This window comes from Ptychodera flava, chromosome 17 (assembly GCF_041260155.1).
Source record: "Ptychodera flava strain L36383 chromosome 17, AS_Pfla_20210202, whole genome shotgun sequence".
NCBI lineage: Eukaryota > Metazoa > Hemichordata > Enteropneusta > Ptychoderidae > Ptychodera > Ptychodera flava.
Window position 1 is genome coordinate 25,974,040 of NC_091944.1, and position 26,342 is coordinate 26,000,381.

The 26,342-nt window shown below is 40.0% G+C and overlaps 1 protein-coding gene across 2 annotated transcripts in view; it reads left to right on the forward strand.

Moving 5' to 3' along the window:
* Window positions 1-1,380: 1,380 nt before the first annotated feature.
* Window positions 1,381-26,342, forward strand: part of LOC139115886 (alpha-2,8-sialyltransferase 8E-like) — a 41,435-nt gene continuing 16,473 nt past the window's right edge. Inside the window, exon 1 of one of the 2 annotated variants that reach the window (XM_070678293.1) lies at window positions 1,381-1,463. The gene's annotated coding sequence lies outside the window, so the exon portion shown is untranslated. Of the gene's footprint in view, window positions 1,464-3,266; window positions 3,385-26,342 lie in introns of those variants that run through there. The other variant, XM_070678292.1, reaches the window with a different exon arrangement.

Genomic DNA, 26,342 nt, shown 5'->3' on the forward strand with positions numbered 1-26,342 from the left:
GCCAGGTTCCACATATTTTTCCTGCACGGATGTGACTTTTGTTGTGTGTACCGGTACTTTGTCGTCTGTTCTGTGCTGTACCGTGTCTCTTTTCGTCACAATTGACCTTGTAATAACGAATTTTGACTTATTGTTGTTGGATTATTGATGGATATGGGTGTGATTATTGTATTTCACTTTCCTAAATGTGCCACCTATAGATTTAACCTTAATTAATTGACATTAACATGGTTTTCCAGCTACACAAATTTCAGGTTTCGTCTTTCCAATATCATTCTAGCTAATTACACAAAACACCCATGTTAATCATGTTTATTATGCCCTCCATATTTATCAGACCTAGTTTTACACATTACTCAAAGTTTGTTGTCAGTTGCTTTATTACATTCGATGTCTATACTGCCCTCAATAAGTTATGCAGAGTGATTATGCAATTTAGCATGGGTGGGTAAAGCCATTTACACCTGGATTAATTTCGGAAAATCTCACACTAGCCAAAAATTTCGTTTTCTCGAAAATCACAAAAGCACTCCGATCACATATTTTATCTTTTTTGACCGGTCACATTGTGAAATCTATAAAAATGCTGTGATTATACCTCTTCTTTTAGTAAAGTTGTCAACATTACTGATGTAATCGGTACAAAGTTGAAATTAAAGTGACTTTAGAATTGAAAACGTAGGGTACCCTGACTACCCTAGGTAATGCGCACATTTTGACCACAAGAGTACTCATAGAAGGTGTAATTAAAAACAAACAATGTAAAGTATCAATACAACAAAACAAAACTTTGAATCATATTAAGAAATATGTAGAGAGATGCGAATTATCATTCGTGTTTTTCCAACTGTAATTTTCAAGGACATAGAAAGTATACCTAGGTATTAGTGAAAAGTTTAAAATAGATATTTTCTTCTCCAAAATGCTTAGTTTCATGAAGTTAATAGCGTATATCGGTTATGAAACAATACAGAGAGCCTCTTTTACCCAATGTTTTACATAGCCACATATTTCTCCTAAACCCTCTTTCATTTCTGCCCAATCCTTTATTATGTTTCTTATCAAAATTTTTAGTAACTTATTGATAGGCAACACTTAATTTTGTCTTTAAGATGTTGTTTTATATACAATGCAGTTTTTTAAGAACAGGACCCCGTGGCAACATCATACTAAATCAGTCAGGTTACCAACAGTGACGCACAATATCAGTGGTCAAGATCGATGTCTATCTTGATTATGGCTACTGCACTTGCGCGAACCATGCAGGTGGATATAACTTGACCCAAGACATTGGCCTTGATCGAACACCTGACAGTAGCATTAGAGTAAGTAGGTACACCACATCCTTGGACTTTGGTATGTACGAATAATGCCATGCTAGTTGCTACAATACGCTAGTTGTCTGTGTGTCTCTCTCTGTATTATTTGACACAAAACAGACATACAACATAGGATCTACACAGGTAAGTGGAACATTTAATCAGTAAATAATACCTTAACTAGTTCCATTGAATACAAGGATATATAAATGCAGATTATTTCTAAACAGTTTGGATGCAAAAGTGAGTCGCGGCATTGACAAAATAATCTATTCTGATCATAACTTTGCTCTTCGAACACTGCAGCGGTCGTCAAATTTCTTGCACTAATTTATTCAAACATAACGCATTCATTGAGAATATATCCAACGGACAGATAAAACATTTAAGGATAACGAGCCGACAAGGTTAAATATAGTGCAGCATGGGTACACCTACATATTTCGTTTAAACGTTATTTTACATACTGTGTCTTGTTTTAATCCGACTCATTTTGGTTGCTGCATGAGTGATGATCGATCGATTCAAAGACAAGGATCGTCGATGAAATGACGGCACAAAATAAAACAGAAATAAACGTAATAGTAACCACTGTACAATTTCACCTTATCAAATAAGAAACTGGTAATTATAGATAATAAGATAAGTTGCGTAATGATCATATACTAGTATGTTCTGAATCTTATGATTTCACAATTGTTTAAGCGAAGCAAAATTTTTTGAGCTGTCGAACATGCCCTAGTTTGTTTCGGCAGTCTCATACTACTGGCAAGGTTACAATCAACTTCTGTTGTATGCCCGGGGAATGAGGTCCATGGTAAAAATACCGACGATGCTGGAGCTAAGGGCGAAGTAGACGTCAGTGTTATTGAAGAAATAATGCGTTGAAATGGAGTCACATCGGAGTCAATAAAGCCATCTTAAAGAGCTTCAAGTCATTTTTCGATCGCGATAACGTGAATTTGCGTCTTGTGCAGAGTTACCTGTTTACTGCAAGTTCGCTTTGCGCCTTCAAGGCCAATAGATATGGCGTGTATCTACACACGTCAATGGGCCGCGTAGGAGCAGAGCGGACTTGCAGCCAACAAATAACTGCGATCTTCTGTACTTGTCTTGTTAACTTATTGAACAATGTACTAAATTGTCACCGTATTCAAAAAGCACACTGTTAACTTTGCGTACCCTTTTCAAGCCACACATATATACAGGAAATATATGTAGGGCTACCTTGATGACATTTTCTTACACGTAGAAACCACGCACATAACAGACGAAATTGCAGCTACAATGTTATATGCCTATAAATATATGTCTCTGGCCTCTTAATCTCGCTTGATTGTGGCACATTGCCTGGTTTCAGTGCAGCCAATGATCAGCATTGGATAACTCATCAGATGCAAGAGATCTATGTAACTCCTTCATATTTTGAAAAGCAAATTAACTTCCAAAACAAATCACAAAACAAAACAAATTTTAAAAAATTGTTTCTGTGTCAGCGTATATGCACAGGTTGTCAATATTCAGATGTACCTCTGACCTTTTTTCAAATATCAGAGTTTCAGAAAAAAAAACACCGTATACTCAGTCTGTAACTGGTGTGACACAGACTATTAATTAATGATTTACAAGTGCTACCTACCCTTTAAGCATCGCATGATATACATGCCAAAGTGATGACAAATCTACCAAAGATGAAGTGGAATTCTCTTATAAAACTGCTGTCAATTTGTCATAAACTTTCCTAACACCCAAATGTAAAACAAAAATCATGGATTCATCAGCTTGTGATGCCACGTAATGGGAAAACAAGATGCTTCTGTTGACAGCGTTAATAAATCATATGGTAAACTGTAGGACGGAACAATGCTCGCCAAGATTGCCTATCTACACGGGTAAACATCCTCATTTAATCTGCCCATGTTTACTGGTTAACCTTTGTCGGACGATGTCAAGGTTGTTTTTTAACATGGGTCAGCTGGTTGTACAGCAACGCGATCCACGCCTATTCGATGTTCAGATTATCGTTTTTGGGATAGGGTTAATTTGTGTGTATCTTTAAACGGTGGTAAGTCGTAATTTATTGCCTTTTTTGTCTGCACAGTATTATTTATCATAGCTTCATCAGAGTATGTCTTCTGGTTATCATTAACACAGTCAATATCGCGGTTAACATCTAATTTGATAAATTTGCCCATGAGTCTTTATTTTCTCAGTCATACTAATTGATATACAGCTGCTTCAATTCTCATGATGTAGGTTTCGCCTGGTATATGGCAATTTGCACTTCAGCCATGGGATTACGCTTAGGCACGGAACTCAGCTCTGCCATCCTTTGATGACCTTGGGCTGATATTTAAATTTATCAACAACGACAACCAGGTCCGCAGTTAGCCATAAACACTTCAAGTACGCCTCTGTAGTGACCTACAACCTTTAATATGCTCTTGTGGGATTTCAAAAAGTCGATTATTGCCGTTCAACAGTCACATTAAGGAGACCCAAGCTCAAACACTATCTACCTATGTACCCTTGTATGATTGACAGCATACATAGCACCAAAGCAATTGGTACCATGTTCAGTATAAGTAAAACGTTTCCGATGCGAAAATGTTCTACCTATGTCAAACACAGATAAGGACAATAATTTCTGTCAGTTGGTTTCTCTTGCAACATTGAACTATTTCACATATTTTTACTGACTTGGCACGTTTACTTTATAGCTTTTCCTTCAAACTTTTGAATTTGATTTCATATGCTTAAGGACAGGTAGCTATTACTTTTGATGTTTTCCTTCATTGTTTTTGTTATCAAGGTGAACTGATTTCAATTATTTTTCAACTCCCAAAAGTTCTGTTACACAGTATTCACCTAGTAAGCTCTGCATGTACATTGTAGACTGCATTGTTATTCTCAGTACCAGGCTATTTAATGACATCACACGAGTGGCACGCCGGCGGATGTCACGATGTTATAAATAATACCAGCCATAGCTAAACAGGCTGACACATATTGATCACGTTCTCTCATAGTAGGTCATCAAGAATATTGTGGAATTCATGGAGTCTTCCTAAGGCAGTTTTTAAGTCTTCTTTTATGATTTTTAGCTCACGAGTGTAAACACGTGGGCTAATGTCATAGCGATGATTGTCTGTCTGTCTGTGTGAATATTAGTGTGTGGGTGTGTGTCTGTCTGTCTATCTGTTTACACGATATCTCAAAAACGTCTGAACGGATTCAAGTCAGATTTGGTACACAGGTACCATATGCTACTTGCAAGAATTGATTAGATTTTGGTTAGTGTGGCTTTCATATTAATGAAGTTATGCAATATTGTTTTTTTCCGTAAAATGGTTTCCCTATGGAGACGGCAATGACATTGTAGACATATATCAAGAAATACTGCACGAAATTTCATGAAACTTTTCACAGATGACAGTCTCAGAACATTATGATGATACTGTGAGTGTCATGTCAATTATCTTCTTATTTGCATATTTAATGAACTTTTGTTATTAGTGAGATAACTCTAAAATTCCTGCACGAAACTTGATGATATTTGCAACAAATATTGATCTGATATATATCTCATGACACTTAGAAGCATTTGGCAGTGTCAAGTTGAAAAATAGCTCATTTGCATATAATTCCGATATATAAATGTGATGAAATCCGTAGACTGTCGACAGTCCTCGTGCCTTCTTTTGACCGGAGTCACTTTATTAAGTGCGGTAGCAATTCAACGTAGGCGATCGAGCGCCGAAGGCGCGAGGTCGACTGTTATACCTTGAATGCGCCCTCGCAGAACCGTATGAAAAAGGCGACGGTGACGTCACAACGAGTGAAAGGATAGGGGTGGGCTTAAACTGTCAATTAAAGCCAATATGGCGACTTCAGAGCAGCGCCGAGACTACTCTGACATTTGAAAGAGTTTCAAAGAAGAGTTATAAACGGCTATGTTGATGGGAGAGATGTTTTTGTCAGTGTACCGACAGGAAGTGGGAAGTCAATGACTTACGAAGTCGCCCCTTTTGTTCTGGACTCGATCAAGTTTACAGCGGGCATGATAGATACGGCAAACACAAAATCTATCGTGCTTGTAGTATCTCCATTGATCGCACTGATGAAATAACAGGTTCATAATCTTGAGAGCCGAGGTATCAAGGCTGTGTGCGTTACAGACAGCGACTCATGGACTCAAAAAGGCATTGCTAACGGCAATTACAACATCCTGTTTGGCAGTCCAGAGGCATTTTTATCGAAGTTCAGGCGGACTCTGTTATCGCAAGTGTAATAAAGGGAAAGTGGCTTCACACATCACTCATCTCATCTTGTATGTGCTTTGGTGTGTTTAGCGTCTGAAATGTTTTGGCTGTTAGTGTGAAAATTAACAAACGAATCGTTAATTTTAAAATAAGCCATGGCGAGACGTGGGCGTAGTCAGATGTGTCTTTGACAACCTTGACTCCCTTTTTATCCCCACGTTTCGAAACCAGAGCGGTCTCTTCCTCAGTCGCCTAAGATATATGTATATCTTTATTGTTTTATGTCACGTCGATATTGTTGATCTCCTGTTCTTCTAGCAATGAAGCCAGAATATTTATGTTTCGATCGTCATGTGTTCGTTCGTTCGATCATTGACTTGTTCCTAATACAAAAATGGCGTGGACGATCGTTCAACGTGGCTTCAATTTCAGCAAGAACTGTTTGTAACTCATCGATTGATACGAACGATCGACCGAGAACTTTTTTGAGCCTGAGGGCAGTTTTAGTCAAGCCGATAAGTCGCTCCCAAAAGCCACCAAACCACGGAGCACGTTTTGGAATGAAAGTCCATTCCACGCGACAGTTTGCAATATAGTTCCGTACTGGTACTGATTTCATCATGTTTTCTATTTCCGCCGCGGCTGATAAATATTTGGATCCGTTATCCGACATAATTTTGCGGCAGGGAGCGTCTGGCGGCGAACCTCCTTAAGGCTCGTAAAAATGTCTCGCTACTGATTTTTGTGACCAATTCTAAATGTATGGCTCGAGTAACGGCACAAGTGAATAAACAAATGTACGCTTTTTGCTCAGACTTTCCTACTGAGACATACACTGCACCAGTAAAATCCACGCCAGTAACAGTAAAGGGTGGAGCATCGCTCAATCTACACAGTACAGCACAGTATCCCTGGATATATGACGGGCAAGAGCAATAAAACGCGACGGTCGCGACAAGACGTTACAAACAACGGCAGTCTCCCCGTCACAGCACTTCACTTTAACCGTGTGGCTGAGACAGTAGACGGCGCGGCCCGTGGCCCGACGACACTCAAACAGAATACAGGGACGGCCGAAGCCCAATTGTTTTTAATACAATGCTCAAAATCAGTTTTAAAAGTTTGAAAATTGGTTCATTTTATTCAGTAAGTTCTTAATCTTTTTACGATCACAGCAGAACCTGGAAGCCACAGCTTGTAGTTAACATGAATGTATTATAGTGGTGAATATCAAGTGGGTCAGTCCAACTACAGTCCATATGTGAAGTTTGCAGTGGGTACTTGTAGATAATGGATGCATGAGGTGTGAAAAATAGTTGACAAGACCCATCTGCTACTATACAATAGATGTTTATTCTTCCTAACGTTTCGGACGTACTCGGACGACCTTCATCAGAGGCTTTACAGACACAGTGGAAAAAAGGGAACGAAAATTACATTTTGTTCTACTCGGACAATAAATACGATAACAAATACGCAGATATTTAGCGTATATTACGCACTGTAGAAATGTTACGGTACAAAAAAAAAATGAAATAGCTGAAAACGGCAATCATTGCCGTTTTCAGCTATTTCATTTTTTGTTTGTTCCTTTTTACCGCAGTCACATTTCTACCATAGACTTTGCATGCTACACGGAAACAACAGCGTCCTGCGTGTTTGTCAAACTGCGTCCTGCGTGTTTGTCAACTGCGACCTGCGACTTCTCAACTGCGACATGCGACAACAACACGTAACGTTTTATGGTGTTTTCCTCAGTATTAGATTGAAGGCGTCTTGCGTGAACTTTAATCCTTTGAGCGCCAAAGTCTATTTTTGTCCCCTTTATATAATAAACCCCTGTCAATGATTTTTCTCCAATTTTTGCAAACATTTTGGGAAAAACCTGTAGCCAATGAAATGTAATGTCGATTTGGTCCAAAATTATTAAAAAATTACAGAAAATTCATTCAATTGGTAAAATTTTGCACTAAAATTTGGTGGGAGAAAATTACAGCGCTCAAAGGGTAAAATAAACGTCGATCAATTAATGAACCTTTGCTTTCGCTTTGGTAAATCGTTCACCAAGTCTGGCAAAACTCAATTCATGTACACACCAGTTCACTCATTTTCATCTGGAGAGATAATTTTATGACGAAATGTTGACAGTCCGTGTTAATGCATGGAAAATAATATGCTACGTGATAGACATTTATATATTTATAATATCAAATTATTTTAGATATTCTTCGTCTGTCTTACCTCGCTTCTTTCCTTATGTTATTGACAAACCTTCTGATTTTTAGATATCTCTGGTATTTATCCTCATTTCACTGTGGTATAACCATCTAGCTGTCTGTTTAATTCATCAGTTGTCCCCCCCTGTATCATAACTGCGTCAGTGTCATTGCAAACATTAGAATTTTGAGTTACTGTCGTTCATTTTCTAACATTTCCAGTTTTGTTCCAATTCTCCAGTGATTGATCATCGGATGTTGCCATCTTTTCGTCTAATTTCATTTTACTTTTCGTCAAAAAATCGAATTGATCCAACTTTTGTTCCAACTTTTGTTCAGTTGGAAAAATAAAAATATTCTTACTGGTTTACTTCGGACTACATTTGTCTACACAAATAACATATGCAAAGTAAAGCAGTTAAAATAATACTGATATTGACAGAAGTGCAATCCTATGGAAGACCGGTCACGACATGCGACATGCAAGTTTTTTTTAACTGCGACCTGGGAGTTCTTAAACTGCGACATGCGAGTTCTTAAACTGCGACATGCGAGTTGCAAAACTAATATGGCGTTTGCATACATGTCATTTCGTTCTCCTCCTAACGATGGATTACAGAGGTAGAGACGAGCTTATTTCTGCATACTTCTACAATGGATACACCCTGGGAGAAATAGCGGCCACGTTAGGACTCCGACATGTAGGGAAGACCGATCACGACCTGCGACATACGACCTGCGTCTTTAAACTGTGATCAGCCACCTAACCCTAACCCTAACGCTAACTAACCCCTTTTCCGTGAATTTGGTAACAAGCATGGGTACCAACCAACCCGGGGACTGCCACCACCGGGCCCTAACCGCAGATCGCAGTTTTAAAAACTCGCACGTCGCATGTCGTGACCGGTCTTCCATACAATCCAAACATAATGCTAACCATGAATAGCCAGTGACCGACTTTCTTTATAGATAACACGAGTTAAAACTGTAAAACAGGACATCATTAAACCCTCCTACAATCCTATTTTCAGTGGTTAATCCCAATATGTAAGTAGTAAAGTAAACGTGGGCAACTGGGATAAATAAGAATTTTTACACCCATTTTATTCATTTATCTACATGAAGTGAAGGAAAAATTAACCATCCATGTAACTAAAGTATGACCCTGACCTATATATGAACTCACGCGCAGCAGTGCATTGTCCTGAACTAAGCGGGGAAATTCCCTTCTGAGTCAGGTCCTGGACTTGCGCAATACAGTAGCTGGGACATGTAGAAACTTGTTCTGTCTGACCTAAATACACAACATGTATAAACATGTACGGGAAATTCCGTGTGAGTCATCACCATCAAACTAGCCTATATAAAGGGACTTTTACCCCCCGTTGTCAGTCAGTCGCGGAGTCTAGCTGATGTGAATTTTTTCCTACTGCATGACTGAGGTCTGAATTTCCGGTAGGTTTTTTTGAACTCGGAGTTCCTATCGGGGCGAACTTGTTCACCTGATAGATAAAATTTTAGTAATTTCCTCTGAACTTAAAATGTGACGGAAGACCATTACTTCAAATAATATGAGACGTTTCAGATGAATGGTACTGATATCTAAAGTGTTCACTCTTTTATCTCTACGTACAAATGTAGTTCCTAAGTCGTTCTCTATTCTATTCCCACCAACAAAACATTCAATACTCATTTCCCCTCCCCGATCTTTATCAATACTTATGATAATATCACAAGTTGTTCTGTTATCTGTTTTCATAGCATAATATCCAACCAAATCGTCAAATTCATCTCCAGTAGCTAACTTTACACATCTAATGAGAACTGTACCATGTTGAAGTATTTTCATATTATCAGTCATCTGTTGATTTACTGTCTGTAAAGTTAATTCAGCTGCCTCATCACCGACACTTTTAAGACCCAGTTTCTTTAAAGTTGTGTCCCAAAATAATCTAACTGGAACTCCGCTAGCTGTATACGAGCAATAATTCTCCCCCTCGTTTATCCACCTTCTTAGTGTATTATCTGCCTTCATTATTGTATTAAGAGGACTAATTTTAAGATGAATTGGTATACCAAGAAGTGCAATGTATGGATTTGTAGGAGTAAGCCAACTACGAAAATCTAACAATTTATATTTGTTTACATTGCTATCAAAATAAATCACATTCGGAGTTCCTGGTGGTTCAGCAACACCTCCTGCAATTTCACTATCCAATATATCTAAGATGTTACGCGGCACATTATAAGGCATGAATTTCTGACTATCCCCATCCCATGTCAGAGCAAAAGGAGTAGGATCATTCGAAGCCTTTGTGGCGTCAATTACAGTTTCATCAATGTCTTTAAGTTCGGAAAATTCTACAGCATGCTCGTGGGATTGCACCGCGGCATTGGCTAAAACGAAATATTTTTCGCGGTCTTTATAACGAAGGACGTAATCCTTATTATGATTAGCAGCCATCTTAGTATTATTGTTAACTTTAACATCACTCAGATCTTCAAGCTCAAGATTTTGCATACGAATTGTACCTAGACCGAAGCCACTTGGATCAGACATACTCCGTAGGGACCTATATACAGTGAAAATTAAATAATACCTTGTAATATACACAACCATGGCTTCAGCTATAGGAATGACAGTTCTCGGTGCTGTATTAAATGCAACGGCATTCACAGGAGGAAATATTATCGGACAAAAGCTTTCTGGTAATGGTGACGCTCTTATTGAAGAAAAGATCCGACATGATAAAGCATTAGAAAAATTTGAACATGATCGCAACGTCTGGTCAGAAAAAAGATTACTACAGGCTGACTGGGAAGAGAAAATCAGGCAAAGGACGCACATGCTGCGGCAGAATTAAGAGATACAGATGCAGAAATCCTGGAAGAAGCAGAAGCGGTGCAAAGCAACTCTACGTCAGGCAAAGAAGTTCAATTCTCAGATTATTATCAGCCCAGTCCTGAGCAAAAGAAATATGAGATGATCTATATTGCTGGAGGATTGGTCGTGGGTGGTTTATCTTCCGATAGGGTTACACCGCCCCGCTTCGGGACTACAATAATTCAATACAAAGCTAATTGGCCAGTTATTGAAATCGATCATGTTCCCATCCTGATCTGTTATCCAGATACGCATTGAATTCATGTAATCTCCCCCTTTTCTCAATGGCATAGAAATTGCTCCGTTTTTAAAATCGTAAGTACCTTTTCACTTATTTCTCTCGTATCCCGGATGGGAAGTATTTGTAAACAGTTCGATACTTTCCCCTGTATGTATCCTCCGGAGGCACCCGAACCAAATGAAACATAATTTCCAGTAACATCGACTACATCTGAATGAACTATATATTTAGTGACTGTTAAGAAATCCACTTTCTTCGGACTCATAGTACTTTTTATAACTGGGTTGTTCTCAGGTTTATCTGAAAAGCCGACGACGTTGGCGAAGCTACCTGTGGCATTGAAATAGACTTTAATATCTTTAGCCAAAGTTAGATAAACATGGTTTGTCGGCAGATGTTTTTCAAAATTAATTTTTTGCTTCAACCCGATTGCTTTGTTTAACGTATCGATATTGTAGTTACCTGGACGTATTGATTTAGTCTTCTTCGGTTGGTCACCTTCTTGATATTTTATTACATTATTCGTCGATGTTATGTTATGCCATGAATTATATAGTCCGCACTCTAGCAGTCTTATCTTCGTAAACTGTGTCGTGTCAATGCAAGGGAAAAATTAACAGTTACTGGTTCACCTGTTTGGCTTTCAATCCAAATGATCATTGTTGTGCGCTGTATATATTACTAAGTATAAATGTTCGATGAATAATATTCCGAAGGTGCCATTACGAAGTATAAGGTTCTGCAGGAATAATATTTTTCTGTTCAAGGAGATCTTTGGTTGCTACCGCGGCAGCAGTCGCACCGCCTAATTTTGCCAATCGAGTCAAATTTGGACGACTTGGATCGCCAACCTCTATTTTCAGAAATTTGCTGGAGATCATAAGATATCCCATCGCAAGTCCTGCGATTACAATACCATCGTACATTGTGTTTACAACTGTTTTAATATCCATGATTGCTGACTAGTATATAAAATAAAAAATAAAAATAAAAAATATGGGGAGTTAATCCATCTCATACAATGTAGAGGAGCTGGAAACCTCTCCCTCCCCCTCCCCCTCCCCTCCCGTCGGAACTGTTCTGGAGGGAGCCGCTACTGGCTCTGTTTTTTCCGCTTTCTTATTTTGGGGAGGATCTTTCCGATCTGACTCGATCGATTAACGGGACAGGGGGTATGCCGAGCACGCCCCCAATATAGCCCTAATGCAGTCAATGAAACTCCCACAATTCCTAAAACAAGATAACATTTATTATACCAGCGTGAATTATTATCACACTGTTCTTTCATTGTAGGCGGTAGGTCTGCTACCGCATCGCTATCCCCCCCCTCCCTCTCCATTGCTTTTAGTTTCTTCTCCCTGTTTTGCCTGTTCCATTCCGCTAATTTCTTGCCCGCAGCAACTCTCCCTGGATGCTTCGTCGGTAACGTCATTTTCTCTATGTTGCGCTGTGTCGGAGGTGCCGGTGTGGTGTTAGGATCGTCCCTGGTAAGGTCGTCCCTGGCGGAGTCGTTTGCTGAGTCGGTGAAGTTGAATCCATTTATTTCAGGTACTATATTAAACCCGATTTTTTTAAATTTAAATGTTTACCCGTAATTAAACCGGTGGAAATTAGAGCAATCACGGGCCCCCACGTGTACCCTATCCGTCCTGATAATCGTTTTATTTCACTGTTTAGTATAAAATCCTTTTTAAGATCAGTGGCATAGTTATCTCGATCATCGATTGGAACTACCTGACTGATTGCACGGGCTCCTAGATCTATGAAACTTTGAGTGATGGTATCACTTATAAGAGAACTGTATTTCGCTTCGTACATTTTGAAGGCTTTAACCACCGTTTCATCTTTCCATTTTTCTATGTCAGCAACTGTAAACTCCTTACCAAAAAATAACTTACTTTGACCACTTGCGATGACACAGAGTATTTTTTCACGTTTTGTCTCTATTATGGATTGATTATTGTCCGAAGGCGCTGAAGGTGCCGAAGCCCCTCTCGGAATGCGCTGCCATATTTGCCGCTGCCGATGACTTTATTAAATTCTCCATTGTTTGCAGTATGTTATCTATTCTTAGTAAAAAATAAAAAATTCGTTTAAACCTGAATCCGAAATAAAGTATTAACATAGTCTGGAATGTTAGTACCCCTAAAGAAATCGTTCCGACAGGGATTCCGAGAAAATTCTCTCCATTTAAATCTATCTGTATATAGAAACACGAATAATGAGTACAGACCTATTCCCAGTTGCTTTTCAATTGAATAAGACGAGCGTACCGACAGTACAGCATGCTGATATTCCTTCCAAACCGGACGGGGGAATAAAACCTATTCTCATGGACTTAGAAATATATGTAACGCCGACAGATAAATTTACTTTCCATCCTCGGGATGTGTTCAAAGATATGTAATCACTCATAGAACAGCAAAAGAAAGTAATGTCTGGCTGGGCAGCCCAAAGATGAAATACTGGGACCAGCAACTGAATTTCGCTGTATGGTGCAGCACTACTGGTTGTGGTATATCATTCGCCCATCTCTTTGATAAGAAATTTCCTCCGCAAATACGATCATTCTGCCGTTTCCATGTATACTTTACAATACGTCGGATCCTTCACGAAATGGGCGTTGCACTTCCAGACGATACCCCCACCTTCAAAGCGGGCGACAATCCATACAATCTCGTCCAATATGAACTTCTATGTACAGAATTTGGAAATATAAGTCCAACGAAGTCCGACTTTCGATATCGAAAAGGTCAAAATAAGGGTCTTGGTTATGGTTATGAATATTACACTAATCGTGGTCCCGTTCGACAGCCAAAAGCGATATACAACGGTCATGACTTTTTCCTCTCCGCCGACGGAGGCGTTTTCTATACACATACCATTTTTGGAAAGAAAAAACATGTACTGCCCGACAAAGACAGACCACACTATTATTTCTTCCGAAATGATGGATCGGAGGGACAATACAATAGTTTCATTCCTCTGAAGGGAGACTCGGGACTAACAAAGGCCGGTCTCGCCCGCCTCAATGAAAGCCTTGAAGCCTACGTATATTGCATACTTGGCGCACAAGCAAATATTCGTAGTACCATAGTGGGTGATACTGGCAGTGCACAGCAAGTCCGAAAAGAATTCGGTGTTCTCCTCGAAGATGAAATTCGCAATACCGACAAAGTAATTAGTTATAGGCGATATCAAGACACAATAATGAATACTGGTGTCAAACTTGATATGGCAGTTTCACCCAATTTACTTCTCTTACCGTCTGAGATGGTCATTCTTTCGGGCCCGGCAATCTCGGTTATAATAATGAATTGCAATACGCTACAGAATCTATGTCCTTCGGGGTGAACGGTGATATAAACACGGAAGTTCGAGAAAGTGCTGTACACGAGATGGAAGGAGGAGGGGAGGAGGGGGGAGATCCTGTGAAGTGGCAAGACGAGCCCGGAGAGTCACCACCACCTCACAATGACACGACTCGGGGGCCTCCCCTCCCCTCCCCGGAACGGGCAGCATCTGCAGACCCTATTCACGAATATGGTAAAATTGGTTTGTTATCTTTAGCAATATTCATTACTATTGTAGGTACTGGAATAAGTCACTAACTATATAGTTCATTCAGATGCTGTCGATGTGACTGGGTTTCATCTAACTCGAACCAGTAACTTAAAAGAACTAGAAGAGATTCATTAATTTACAGTATATAGATCCAGAGGAAATGTCAATATACGTAACCCCACCATTCAACATGATTATAACTGGACCGACATATTCTGGCAAAACAGAATTTATGTTGGACCTCCTCACCGGTCCGTACTTAAGGAAATTCGAATATGTGATATTCATTTGCCCAACATTCATGAATAATAAAGCGTATAATAGAAGATTCATTTTCACCGATGATAATGTGTTTATATTTCCAGTCGGACTCGATGCAGTGGATGATACATTAACCTACGTACATAAAGAATGGGCTGGAACGAACACTTTAATAATCCTCGATGACTGCGCCTCGTCCAAAGATATGAAGAAGCGCAGTAACGTTTTAGTCCAACTTGGTTTCAGCGCAAGACACGATGGATTATCTGTCTGGGTTCTGACTCAACAATATACTAGTATTAGTAAACCATTCAGGGAAAACAATACAGATGTTAGTACTATTTTACACACCGAACAAGATAGACAACAAAAGTATTATAAAAGAATATGGAATGGAGGTGTCAGAACGGGAAGCCGTGGGCCTAATCAAGCAATTGAAAAGTAGGCCATTCAGTAAACTAGTATTTCGTTTACGGAATCCGTACGACATAAAATTATTCGTATAATATAGCAATTATGGAAGCTGAAGCCGAAGGCACCCCCGAAGGAACTCTTAGAGAATTATATTACAACCCGAAAACTGGTTTTGGAGGTGTACAAAAATTGTATGACGCAGCACGGGCCAGCGGACTCCACGTCACTAAGAAAGAGGTGAAGGACTGGTTAAAAACTCAGCTAACTTATAATCTACATAAACCGGTACCTCGTTCTCATGCTACGGGCGGCCGACGCGTTTTTGTAACATCGATAGACTCACAGTGGCAAGCAGACCTTGTGGAATTCCCTGCAGCATTCGCAAAAGAGAATCATAACATTCGATACATGCTAACAGTAATCGATGTACTCAGTAAATATGCCTGGGCTAGGCCAATACAGTCAAAAACGGCCGATGACACTCTGAAGGCACTACAAGATGTGATTAAGAAATCTGGGAGAAGACCCGACAAACTTCAGACAGATGAGGGGCGGGAATTTACTAATCAGAAAATGCAGGGGTGGCTCCAGGAGTCAGGCATTCATTGGTTTCACACCTACAGTGACAAAAAAGCTAGCGTCGTTGAACGTTTTAATCGGACCCTCAAGACGATGATGTGGAAATACTTTACATACAGACAGACACGTGAATGGCTTTCTATTCTACCCCACCTTCTCGAGAATTACAATAACACCGTTCACGGAAGTATCAAAATGAAACCCAGGGACGTAACAGAGGAGAACGATTGGCAGGCATTTTATACACTATTCGGTCCTGAGTTGGCAGCCGGGGGAGTTAACCCTGAATTCAAGCCGGGAGAACGTGTCCGAATTACAAAATACAAGACCACTTTCAAGAAAGGATATTTACCAAATTGGACAGAGGAGATTTTCGTAGTTTCAAAAGTTGTGTACGCAGCTGGCTTGGGAACACCACCAGTTTACAAAATAAAAGATCTGAATGGAGAGGAAATACTCGGCACTTTCTATTCTGATGAACTTCAGAGCGCCCTTTCGGACGAGCTGTACAGAGTAGAACGAATTTTGAAGACGAAAAAATTAGAGGAAAGAAATATTATCTGATAAAATGGAAAGGTTATCCAGAAAGTTTCAATAGTTGGGAGCCGGAGGAAAATGTTATTAGAACTTCGTAAGTTCCTGTGCTGGTACTACGTAAGTACTTCGTAAGTTCCTGTCCATGGTACTTGTCAAGTACTACGTAAGTACTAACGTAAGTATTTACGAAAGTTATTCAATAAGTACCATGGAAAAAGTCTTAATTTCTTGAAAGCCGAAAGTGTCAGTTTACCACCCCGCTTCCACCCCCCACCTGGCCAAGTATTTATCATGTACTGTCGTAAGTAATGTTCACTTACTGCATCTTTTTCGGCCGTATGTGGATGAGGTGGTAACTCGGTTCCTGAACATATTAAGTTTGCAAGATCTTCAAAACGACTGTGCATGTTACCACAGTCCGTTCTTTCGAGCCCCCCTTTTTCAGCTTTATCTATAAGTTCTGGTTGAAGTATAATGTACACAACTGACATAAGCCATAGACAAGTAACTTCAAAGTCCCCACTTTTCATAATGTCAAGTGCTCGTAGGTCAAACGAAGCATTATAAGCACACACAGATTCACAAGCGTTAAGAAGTTTGTGTAGGTTCTTTAGTGAGACTCGAGGTTGTTCTAGTTGTTCTTGACCAGGTGGGAAGTACGCTTTTTCAAGTTCCTCCTCCTTGAAACCGTCTATTAAAAATCCCTGGCTGCCGCCGCTCCATGCAATTCCAAAGTCAAAAGCTCGTGGATATTCTACTGGTCCGACTGTCTCGGTATCAATTGTTGGATTAAGTATATTCTTGAGAACGAGGGGGGTAAGAGCGTTCCGAATTACCAAACATGGAAGTCTGTAGTCGTGGCAAATTTCTAAGAAAGTCTGTTTGAACTTATTGTGAATCTCTTCTAGTTCTTCTAAGGCGGCTATTTCGTACGACCTGGCTCGAGTCAACACATTCCGCCTGCAATAATCCCAAGGCATATCTTTGAATATGATAATGAACTGGGTAAATGGTCAAATGCTCTAGAAACAATCTTTTTTTCTTCCGTTGCCACGGAAACGCCCCGGATTCGAGAAAAAGTCAGATGTTGAATTATGGAAGAGTCACAAATAATGTATTGTTCTGAAGGGAGGGAAACCTCCCTCCTCCTCCCAGCCTGACATTGTAAACTAAGCGTATGTTCTATAAACTGGTTCTGAAAATCGGCAATCGAAACGTGGGTGACACGCCCATTATAAAAGTCGGCAATGTTGCTGGAAAAACTAGTGTCAAATTCTGTACGTGATACGGATCCAAATTTACTGCATCGTAACTCTTACCACTTCCAGTTGGTCCATTTATGAATATGTATGACATTTTTGGGATACTATATCATAGAAATTTTTTTAAAATTTTTTTTATTAAGATATATACGATAAGACAATGACAATCCTTTCTATTTCAGATGCAATAAAAATACTTGAAACCGGAGAAAACATCAAAATTGATGATGGAGGCAAATTAGTATTTGGTGAATATGTAGATCCTTTCATATACGTAGACAGTGAGCTAGAAGTAGTTTTCAACATCGGACCTAAATATGGTTCTAAAGATCCAGCTACATGTGATGGGGTGTGTGTCCGTTGGCAACCGAGTCTTCAAAGTTTACTGATTTAATAATATTCCGTACCCTAGGTGAAAGTTTCGATGCAAGCACTGCTAAAAGTTATGCTGCAAGCCTGGCCGCTCACTCCAAGAATAATTCCTGCGGATTTTACAATCCATCTAAAGTGTATCAGAAGCGAGGGAGCGGGGCGCAGCCAGTGGCGTATTTTAAATTTCAGTTTAAAAGAGGGAGAGGGAGAAATCACGATTTCGCTACATGTATTGATATGGTTCAAGAAATTGACTGCAGTTTTAAAACAGTGAGTCCGTACTACCAGTCCGAGAAAATCCTGCTATTGTACCTCGTAATATCCGAAAAGGTAGTAAGATAGAATTCTTAGCATTTAAACCGCGCTTAAGTAAGCGTGCTCTTTCTTTCACTGTTGAGAGGTTATTTTGTGCTGCGCCTAATAAACCAGAATTCAAGATGCGGAAGAAATAGTCGACTTAGAAAGATTAGGTGAGATATATAAACAAATAAATGCTGACAAAAATATTATAGTGGATTTTGATGACCTATCATAGAATAATTATTTTTTCATTTTAAAAAATTTTTAGGATAGTATATATCATAAAGATTATTATGTCCCGTCAATTACATACAGCATTCAAGGGAGCAGTTTTAAGAAAAGAATTTCCTGAAGTCAAGCGAGTCAAGGATATCGGGGAGCTGGTGGATATTGAAGGTATGGTTAAGGGGCCCGAAAGATGTACTCTGTTTTATACCGAAATGGAAGTCAAATTATCGGATCCGAAAACTGGTAATACACAACCGCGTTCATTGTATGTTAAATTAAATGATACATACACAAAAGATGTAAGAGGATCGGGATCGGATGTGGGCAACAATTAATAGATCGCTACGATCGTATGCTTGATACAATTGAAAATGTTGAGGGTTCTGGTCTCGTTCTCGAGGAGATACTTAATTTTGAAGTAATTCTAGTAGAAGTTTTACTCGGGGCTGGCCCGGGGCTGGCGCAGTCCAACTTCCCAGATGGTTAAAAAATAAGCATTGTGTTAGCGATCTGGTGCTACCTTCGGGCAGCGAGAACTGTTTTCAATACGCCATCGTAGCAAGTTTAAAGTTGGCCGACCCCGAGTTTCGTGAAAAGAAATGTGGTCAGGTAAGGAGAAAATGGAATACGTACGCCCATTTATTGCTGACTACTGTTGGGAAGGTATTCCTTTTCCTACGCCCGCCGATCTGACTGTATTCAGGCGCTTCGAGCAGCAAAATCCGAGCGTCAAACTTCAAGTATTTCAGATCTACGAGAATGATCCCGATCCGTCCGGAATAAATGTGTTATATAGTAGCTGTAGCGGAGCCGAAGGCGGAGCCCATTCCGAAGGTGAAGCCGATAGGAATCAAATAGCAAATATCTTACTGATAGTTGGTGAAGACGGCGGCCGTTCTCACTTCGTACCAATTACTGCGGAAAATCGCCTTCGTAATTCTCGTACTAATCGAAAGAATGAGCGCAGACGGAAGTGTATTTGTATGGTTTGTAAAAGAGGTTTTAAGTCAACAGAAGAATTAGAAAAACATCAGGTATACTGTGGAACAGACACTGCCCAGCCAGATTTTCCTAAGGAAGTGTGTCAATTTGAAGGACATCGGAAGAAGGTTCCTTCTCCCTACGTCGTCTATGCAGATACTGAGGCAATTATTGAGAAGGGGACCGGCCGACACATTCCAATTTGTCTTTCGTATGTTATGGTGGAACGGGGGTGGGGACCTTCGGAACGAGGCCCGGGCCGACCCACTGTTTATGGTAAAAGAACATTCACAGGTCTCTCCTGTGTTACAGACTTTCTAAAGGATATGAAAGAACGGGCCGAGTATTATTCTAAATCGTATTATTGGAAAATAATACCGATGAGGGATCCTTCTAATTACCGGCGCGACGGATGTGATCCAGTCTGTATTGCATGTGGAGAGCCGGCAGGATACCGAGTAGTGAAGGAGGAGGCGACCTTCTATTGCGAAGGATGCCGGCCGTCGAGAACCATTCCTATCTACTTTCACAACCTCAAGGGATACGATGGTTCTTTTATTTTGAAAGAATTACATGAAATCGTTACCGAAGGAGATGATGGGGGTTCCGGACCAGAGCCTAAAATTATAGCTAAGACGAGCAATGGAGGAATTATGGGTCTCTCGAAAACATTTATTTTTCACGCCTCAATTGTTGTTTGCCGGAGGGAAGAGGAGATAAAGAGACGTTTCTTTTCTATAAAGTTTATGGACAGTGCTCAGCTGATGATGGGGTCATTGGCGAAGTTGGCAAAAACTGTGCCGGAGGATGGGTGGACGGCGGCCCCACTTTCGTACCCGGACATTCAAAGGGCGAAAGGTTTCTTCCCCTACGAATATTAGACTCGGTTGACAGACTGGGAGAGGGTGAGCTCCCGGAGAGGAGGAATTTTATAGCGAATTGACGGAAGAGGGGATTTCGGAGTCTGATTACGAACATGCTTTGCGAGTATGGGACGAAGTTGGATGTAAGACGATTCGTGATTATATGGAATTCTATTGTGAGACTGACGTTCTACTTCTTGCAAATATATTTGAAAATTTCCGTGACACATGTTTAGAAGCGTACAAGTTAGATCCAGCCCACTATATGTCAGCGCCTGGCTTGACATGGGATGCTATGTTACTTTACACGGGTAATAAGTTTAAACTCATTCAAGATGCTGAGCAGATGACTTTCGTACAACGGGGAATTCGAGGAGGTATCAGCCAGTGTAATATTCATTATTTACAGACAAATCATCCGGCTTACGCTGGCGCGAATTACGATCCAGAGAAGCCGGTGACCGAAATAAAATATCTCGATGCAAACAATCTCTACGGCTGGGCAATGAGTCAGGCAATGCCTACGGGCGGACTTCATTGGATGACGATGGAAGAGTGGGAGGAATGGGCCGCCGGCGGAGCGGGGGCCCGAGCTGGCGGAGCGTGGGGACCTGGCGCCACCTTTCCACCAAGTTTTCTAGAAGTAGACTTAGAATACCCAGCCGAATTACATGAAGAACACAGCGATTTGCCATTAGCACCGCATCACTATGAATTTCCGAGGCAGGGCGGTCGACTGATTACAAGTGTGATGGATAGAGAGAGATACGTCTTACACTACAAGTTGCTGGAATTCTATCTTCGGATGGGAATGAGATTGAAAAAGATTTATCGGGTGCTTGCTTTCGATGAAGCTCCATGTCTCGCGAAATATATTGACTTTAACACTAAATGAGGACAAAGGGGAGGACAGATTTCGAAAAGAATTTCTATAAGCTGATGAATAATGCAATGTTCGGTAAGACAATAGAAGATGTTCGAAAGTACAGAGACTTTAAATTTGTTTCGGACTGGAACGGCACGGATAGTGGACGTAAAAAGATTCAGAAGTATAATCCAAAGATGAAACATATAACTTTCATAACTTCCGAAGAGGATGGCGATTCCTGCGACAGTGCCCTACTGGAACTGAAAACGGATGAGCATAGATATGTAAAACCAGTTTTCATCGGCGCCGCAGTACTGGAACTTTCTAAGCTGCTTATGTATGAAACGCATTACAATTACTTTCGGGCCCAGTTCCCTGGAATACGATTAGCCTACATGGATACTGATAGTTTTGTTTACAGTGTGCCGATCCCGGATCCGGACGTAACTTTCAATGATATAGTCCGAGAAGATGTTGAAAAGAATGGTGAGAAGTCTATATATGATACTAGTGGGATGAGCGGACCCATGGTGGCCCCCAACTTTCCGAAGATTAATAAAAAAGTGATAGGTAAATTAAAGATGAGTTGAATGGTGAACCTATTCTTGATTTTGTTGGCATACGCTCGAAAGTGTATGCTTTTCGAACTCCAACTTCGGAGACGAAAAAAAATAAAGGGGTGAAAGATGTTTGTGTTAGAAAACATTTGAACTTTGAAGATTATAAAGATCTATTTGAAACTGGGAAGAAGCCCGAGCCGGCACAGTTTGTACAGTTTGTACGGAAAAAGGCTGGAGAAATCCGTAGTGAAAAGCGTAGTAAAATCATGATGGCGCCAAATGATATCAAACGTGTGCAGTTATATAATCCAGACACGGCGAATGGCTGGCAGAAACATGCCGATAGGACGGACGACGGGTCATGGTTAATATTGTAAAGACATTAATCTACTATTTTCAATAGAGACCAGGGCATCACTGATAACATAAATGTGGGCAAATATATTATCATTGTGAGCGTCATCGCCACCCCACGAGGCATCTTTCTTCAGGATCTCAAGTTGAATTCCGTCCTTTGTGTTCATTACTTTTAAACCATTTCCATGAAACTCAATATCTTTAAAGCTACGCAGATCGATAAACAGACAGAATTTATTCTTCAAATAATCGGCCTCATCTATATCAATTTCACACCAATCTTTATCTTCAGCAAAATACCGTCGCACCTCTCGCCAAAATTGTCTTGGTATCATCTTCTGAGCGTACACTTTATTTGCAATGCCTTCGATTGATACAGACACAGATTCAATGGATGGGTTAAAGAAAAGTTCACTGTTCAGTTCTGCCTGATTCTGATTTTTAGTGAAGAGTATAGCGATACCTCTAATGCTACGTCGTGGTACATTTATATTTTCATTGATAACCGTGTCCGATTCTTTGAATGGGATTGTTCTAAAATAATGTATATGCTCGTAAAGGTAACTTTTTCCACCGTTGTAATAACCAGCAGTTGACCTCGCGAGATCGAGGTCAGAAATTGTCTCGTATTCCATTTGAATGTTTTTTAATTTATAATTGGTTGTAACAACCTGATTACTGACAAGTAATTGGGGGGCGGGTGCCAACGTAATTTCCCATTCAATATGACTCCCTAACGCTTTTGGATATGCAACTCCATGACCTGTTATTAGGGGGTGAGTGAGACGAATAGCATATTTTGTTTTATATGTGTCGAAAAGTAACTTATCGCTCACGACGTTTTGATCTCCATCGGTCGAACCGCTTCTTAATTTTCTTAGATTTTCGTTCTGAATTCCGTACAGTGTCATGTTAGTTCTCTCCTTTTTATGTTTGAAGAGATCGCGATAACATTCAATAAGGTTATATTTATTCAAATCGAAAAGTGTCTGACCCTCAAATGTGAGTTTCATACGCTCCACCAAATTTTTTGCAACATTTTGTACTACTCGGTTATATTCATCTCCCATTACTTCGAGATCAAAAACCAGGTCGAAAGTATCTGGAACTAAGAGTACTCAGCTTTCTAACTTCGGACATCGTATGATAAGTGTCTGGCCTGGATCTGCCTCACTTGGATTATGAGCAATCACATGATGAGTTCTTTCTGACTTCGTTCCATTCGGTATTCGGTTGGTGAAAGTCGGTGATAATGTTCTATCGTACCCCATTTTCGTGTAATGTATATAGTAGAAGAAAAAAGAAAATAAATCACATCTTTACGTAAATATTTCCGTCTGCCTGAAAGATAAATCGATTGCCTGTGTCGCGAATCAATCGAAGGACCCAATATTCTTGGAGATGATGAGCCTCTTGGTCATCCTCAGTATCCTGGAATACAGCTATGAATTCTAGTCGCTTAAAGAAGTTAGTCTTCTGACATTCCTTCACGAAAGCTAAAATGTTATGATATAGATTATCATCTTTGAGTCGGACACCTGGATTTGCTCGAAGGATATGTCGATTTACCCGCCGGAGTTTGCACCATTCCAATTCGACAGAGAAACCAAACAGGTCTTTATTTTGGAAAGAAACTTTGCAATATTCTTTTCACCAAACATGTTGATGCCGTAGGGGTGTCATATATTAATACATAATTTTATTTATAATGACTAATGTTAAACCAGTTAAAAATATCCATAGCTGTTCTCCGACAAATCCGACAACCGATCCTGCTGTTTTTAATAGAAAACTGACGAGGGAGCCGATTAAACCTGGTATTGCAGCAGCACTTTTTGCGGCCAATGTTTTTAACCATTCGCCAAATTGCTTTACAATTTCTTTCGCTTTTGTATACTTTGGGCGGACCTGAACCTCCTGCGTTTGCTCCTCCTCCCCCTGCTCCCCCTGCTCCCCCTCCTCCTCTAGTCACAGCCAGGGCAATTGTTGATATTGTCATTCCAAGGGCAGTCAGTATTGCAGCGATTGTTATACCATTTCGTTTAAATAACTCTGTTAGCTTCAGCCTGAGTGACAATTCTGGATCGGAAATTACATCACGAAGAGACCTAGTCGTAGCCAGTCTTTCATGTGCCCCACTGATCTTACCATGTTCGTATTCAATTCGATTGTCAACTTTAGCTTCTCTTGTTATAAGTTCAGCTAGTATTTTTCAGCTTTTACTTTTGCTTGGGTGTGTTCTACAGGAATTTCCTCTAACTGTTTTTCAACTTCTCTTTTCTCTAGCCTTATTTTAACTTTTTCGTTGTTAAGCTCGCCAAGATGCATATTCGCAATCTTTAATTCATCATTAAGAGCTATATATTCTGGGTTTAGATTGTTCCATTGTTCGATTTTATTTTCAAAAGCTTGTATTTTATCTGCATTACCAGAAGCATCTTGCCGTAACTCTGTCAGTTTATCTTTGTATATACCCATGTCTTTTGGCGTCATCTTCTCAGCCGGTATTTTATCGTTTTCCACATCTACAGAATACAATGTACGACTCACATATTCGGGCTCACTATATTTATATACTTTGTTTACAATTCAGAACCTCCTTTTAACCTTTTTATTGAGGATTTCTCTAAAAATCTACTTCCTTTATCTGTTGTAACTCTGATTTTTTTATAATACAGATCACCACCTTTAATCTCAGCATTCATAATCAATTCGTCTCGTGCATACTGATTAGTAATATTATATTTGTCTAAGAGTTGTTCAGCCATATCTTGTGTAAGTTCTCTTCTCTGTCCAATCAAACGATCATCCTGTGGGCTAGCCAGAAAGGATCAGCTTCTGCAAGAGCATTATCATCGTCTATAAAGAATGTTTCAGCAGTAGCATCATCATCATTTAAATTTGCATCATCGAAATCCTGGAGTGGTATATCTTCTCCTCCTTCTGCCATATTGTATTTCTATATTACTACAATTATTTTTTATCCCCCCTTACATATACAGTAAAAATGCACATCTCAGTTGTTGAAAGCGTTGAACAGTTGGCTGATTACATAGAAAGAACAAGTGCTGCATATCGACGAAGTTATAAATTAATGGGTCGAATTGATATGGCTCTCAATATTACTAAGGGAATTCTTGTAAGCTCTGCTGTAATAGCAGCAATTCCAACAGTTCCGGTACTGTTAGCCTTAACTCCTATACCAGGTGTTGTTATTGATGTGATACAAGGGAAAACTGGTGTAGCAAAGAGACGAGAGAAATATAAACATTATTATGTTCAATATAAACAGCTGCTTACACAAATACAAGAAAAAGGCGCAACAACAGAGGCTCCGGGGTCAGAACTTATTCAGGACATATTTCATCAGGCGCTAGAAATTCAAAAACAAGAAGGATTTAGTCCACCTCTGGAAAGATACCTAAGACATTATGGATTAAATGGATATGAAATTTAGTTAACTTCGTGTTCAACATCAGCTAGACTCCGCGACCGGCCGGCCGGACTGACAACGGGGGTCCTTTATATAGGCTAGTTTGATGGTGATGACTCACACGGAATTTCCCGTACATGTATAAACATGCTCAGCAGGGAATTTCCCGCTTAGTTCAGGACAATGCACTGCTGCGCGTGCGTGAGTTCGTATATAGGTCAGGGTCACACTTTAGTTACATGGATGGTTAATTTTTCCTTCACTTCATGTAGATAAATGAATAAAATGGGGTGTAAAATTCTTACTTCATCCCAGTTGACCACGTTTACTTTACTACTTATGTACATACTATAATATGTACATATTATTTTGTGTGTATATAATATTTTAGATCATGTGGGCAGAAAAGTTCCAGAAACTAACTCTGATGTAGACGTTTAAAACCCTATTGCTATTGCATTATTTCAGATCAGTTTGCCTTTCGTAAGAAGGAAAATAAATTTGTGCTCTTCGTTTGTGGAATTCTCTACCGTCACACCTTCGTGCACTTCTATCGCTGGTTGAATTCTTTTGCTGGCCGATTTTTGCGTAGGCCAGCGGTGCGAAAATTATGCCCTGGTCGCGAGAATGTGGTAAACCGGCTGTTTTAATACAGTGCAATGGTGTCCCTCGTGTTTTTCAGGCTCGTGTTCAGAGCAATGGTGCGAACAAATCAAGACTGATGTCGCAGTTTGACAAACACGCAGGACGCAGGTCGCTGTTGTGAAGTCGCAGGTTACACCTAGGTCTAAATGCCGAAGTCGCAGGTCGTATGTTTCAAACTCGCAGGACGCAGGTCGCA